This window comes from Echinops telfairi, unplaced genomic scaffold, assembly GCF_000313985.2.
Source record: "Echinops telfairi isolate 266 unplaced genomic scaffold, ASM31398v2 ScPeMD7_443;HRSCAF=831, whole genome shotgun sequence".
Taxonomy (NCBI): Eukaryota; Metazoa; Chordata; class Mammalia; order Afrosoricida; family Tenrecidae; genus Echinops; species Echinops telfairi.
In genome coordinates, this window is record NW_022104341.1 from 22,220,777 (window position 1) to 22,224,570 (window position 3,794).

General features: G+C 38.8%; 1 non-coding gene across 1 annotated transcript; it reads right to left on the reverse strand.

The window, feature by feature from the left end:
• Positions 1–591: 591 nt before the first annotated feature.
• LOC115870278 lies at positions 592–748 on the reverse strand. The gene has a single exon (XR_004046643.1). It is a non-coding gene; the product is annotated as a U1 spliceosomal RNA (small nuclear RNA).
• Positions 749–3,794: the final 3,046 nt, after the last annotated feature.

Genomic DNA, 3,794 nt, shown 5'->3' on the forward strand with positions numbered 1-3,794 from the left:
CCACTAGGGGTGTGACTCACTCCTATTTTAGCAGCTGTGGAAAGGCTGCTTTCTTCCGCATGGCCAGGCTCTTGCACCTGTCTGATTGACTTCCAGCTCTTTGGACTTTAGCCTGCCAGCCCTGGGAGTTATCAGTGGCCTGCAAAATGCCTGCTGATCTTGGACCCATCACTCTTCAGGCACGAATCTGACCTGTTGATTTTGGATCCATTCACTTCTGCTTCCACCATCCTATGGTTTCCCTGCTTCAAATTCATCTTCCTGATTCTTAGTTCATCTGCCCTAGCAGATCCACAAACCAGAAAAAACTTCCATCTGGCCCTTGGACTTGAAACAGAAAGGACTTATCATGCTTTTCCTACTGTGGAAGCCATGTTCTTGCTATTCATATCTTTCTTTACACATTTACCTGTAGTTTTGATTCTCTAGAAGACCAGCCAAACACAGGAAGTAGAGACAATGTCAATATTTGATTTCGAGACACAGGTGTAAACACCAGGGGAACAAAATCAGAAACAGTTACATGTAAAACCTCTAGAAAACAGAACTCCATGTAAAGGGATGAGAAAAGGGGTCTATTTTTTTTCCCCAGGGGAGAGTGCAATGCAGTCCCCCACTACCACAAATTACGCAGTCCAGTTTCCTGCATTTGGGGAAGTCACCGGGGTCAGCACACCCGCAGTGCCATGGATGAGCCTCGCCCTGGAAAACCACCTTCGTGATCATGGTATCTCAGTATAGGGAGTCTATTTATTATTATTATTATATATCTTTATTGTATTTTAGCAAGTTTGCTTCTATTAACTGGCAACTTTGTTTTCAGAGGCTCTACGTAAGAAGACACTGCTAAGACAGCAAACATGGGAGAGATCCCTCAAGATTCTCAGAAGCAAGCCTACTGTTTCAGTGAAACTGTTGCTAACCTCTGGGTGACTGTAATGAGTGACTGAAAGATAGGATGCCAGTCTCCTCAACTGTAAAATACTCAGACCTTTTTCCACCTCTCTACTTTTCTATGATTCTAGGATTTTTTCCCTTCATTGACTCTAGGGAGCTACACAGCATACATGCAGGATCTAAAAGAAACCCCCAACTTCAAAATGCAACCCTTTGTTAACTGCAAAGAAAGTCCCACTCAGTCTGACATTCCTGTTATTGTTGCAACAAATAACCAAGAACACATTTTTGGACAATTGTTTTTTTAATTACCCAAATCAATTTCTCTTATTTTCCCACTTCACAAGTGTATATATGTTATTCATTATTTAGATGTTAAATAAAAATCCAGTAGTAGCCCAGCCTAATTTATAGATTCAGATGACTGGTTTTGATTTGATAACTGCATTTGCTTATTTTACAAAAGGAGAATCATATAGTATTTTCAGGTATCTCCCAAAGAATTAGAGATACCATGTATCCAACTAAAAATCATAAGCCAGTAAGCAGCCTTTATCTGTGCATACCTGAAAACAATTAAAGCTTGAATTAAGAATTGTATTATGGGACAAGAGCTATCAATACATGGAAGAAGAGCTTACTTGATGGCTATTATATTTAAACATTTGTATTTCTGTCAACCCATAATGCACAGTTGGAATAAACATTATTACTTGTGAAATCTTTTTTTTAGGCTGGAGGCTTTCAAATAGCCCTATAGTAAAGAGACCCATTTCATACCTGAGAGCAGACGTCACACCTTTGTCTTTCTCTTTGTGTTGGAGGTGTAACATCACACACACACACACACACACACACACACACACACACACACACACCGCGGCGCACACAGGATTTCTTACCTCACACTCCTTCAGGATAATTCCGAAAATTGAGGCAATGCTTTTAAATGTTGCAAATTAGCAGTACAGGGAAAGTATGTTGCTGTAGAGGATAAGACCAATTGAAATAATCAAGCTATTTGATTTGATTGACACCAAACATTACTGAGGTCTAAGTGGTACTCAGAAGTCCTGATGGCACTTTTATGTTAGCATTGGACTGCCAACAGCAAGGTCAATGGTTCAAAGCCTCAAGCTACTCCGAGGCAGAAAGATGAAATTATTTGCTCACATAAAGATTTGGAATGGTATGTTATCTATAATAGGTCCCAATATAATAGTTTTTGGAAAAACATGTGGAGGCCTTTATATTTACAGTTAGGAAGAGTTGAAATCAGTTTGGTGGTATGGATTTTGAAATGGTGCTCAGTTGTCCTAATTGTCCCTTTAACTGACTCAACTTATTGATCAGAGAATATACCTTCCATTCATTTTAAAGAATCTCGGTTGCTATTTGAATGACTCAAGTGGACTTATAATCCTGAAACCAAGTGCCACCCTCACACATCACAAGAGAGAATACACAAGTTGTTCAGGGTTTGTGTAACTATATGGGAAAGCTACATAATTATTTTTTGGAACTTTTAAGAAGAAAAGCAGATAAATTTAATCTTTAGATTTTTCAGAACTACTTGTCTTCATTATCATTTTTTCTAGGCAATGATCTTATTTGAGAATTTGGTTAGCAATGGAACCATCTATGCTTTGGAACTTTCCAAATTCCAAGTAACTGTGTTTGTGATATTCATTATTTAACTGCTAGTTTAATAGCACATTATAGGTAGTACATCATAAGTGTAGATACAGAAGACTCAATTGGGTTATAAATGAGAATATATACTGTATGTTATTATGGTATTAAGAACAATGTTCACACAGACAAAATACTCATAAAAATATGTAGCTATGAGTATCATTTAAAAAAAGGAATAATAAACCCCGTGGTAAATTTTCCATTACCCAATTTGTACCTAGAGGTGACAATTCATATATGACTTTAATACATTTGCCTGACTTATTGATTGAGAAGACAATTGGTTGTTTTTTTTAAATACAGTGCATGCTACAGTAGTCCTTTAATTAATTTTGCTGTCACTATGCAAAGAGCCTGTCAGTATTTGAGTTTTGTCTCTGAGATGGCACATATTGCACATTGACTGTGGCAGAATTACGTGGAATTCTATTTCTCATCTGAAGAAACAACCCTATTAAGTTGTTGAAAGTCACCAATGATTGACCTACGATATATCTGAGTACGCACAGCGAGGGCCAGAGAGCATTGGTGGTACAGTGGTAAGGTTATCTTCTGCACACACGAGGCCCACATTTGATGCCTAACCAGTACGCTTCACATCAGCCACCACCTAGCTGTCAGGAGTGGTTTGTGAAATTGCTACAATGCTCAATTGACTTCAAGACAGTTTCCAGACCAAGGCCAGGAAGATAGGTCTGGCAATCTTCTTCTGAAAAGGAGACAATAAAAATCCTCTAGATCACAAGGATTCAATGTGCAACCAATCATGGATCTGTTAACAAGAGCATTTCCTTCCACTGTGCACAGGGTGATCATGAATTGAAGGCTAACTCCAAAGCAGCTAACAGTAATAGCAAACCAAGGGTACTGGCTTCATGGTGTTGCCTCATTTTCCACTCTGTTTATCCCATTCGGGAAAAGGGGATTGTTATTAAGACTGGTATTATCATGGAAAAATACATTAGACCTTAAAATTCTATGGTTGTCTTCTTCTTTTTTAATGTGAATGTAAACAGCGACTTGTAGTCATGTGCCACACAAATTTGTCCTCCCAATTCTGACAAGCCCCAGGTAATGTCAAGTTGGCTAGCGGCAACATGTCAAGGTTCAGGGTCATTAGAGTGTGGCCTGAAGTGGTAAATTTGGAAGATGATCAGAGCAGTCCCTGCTCAGTGTACAAGTGGGCAGCACTGGTAGAAGCA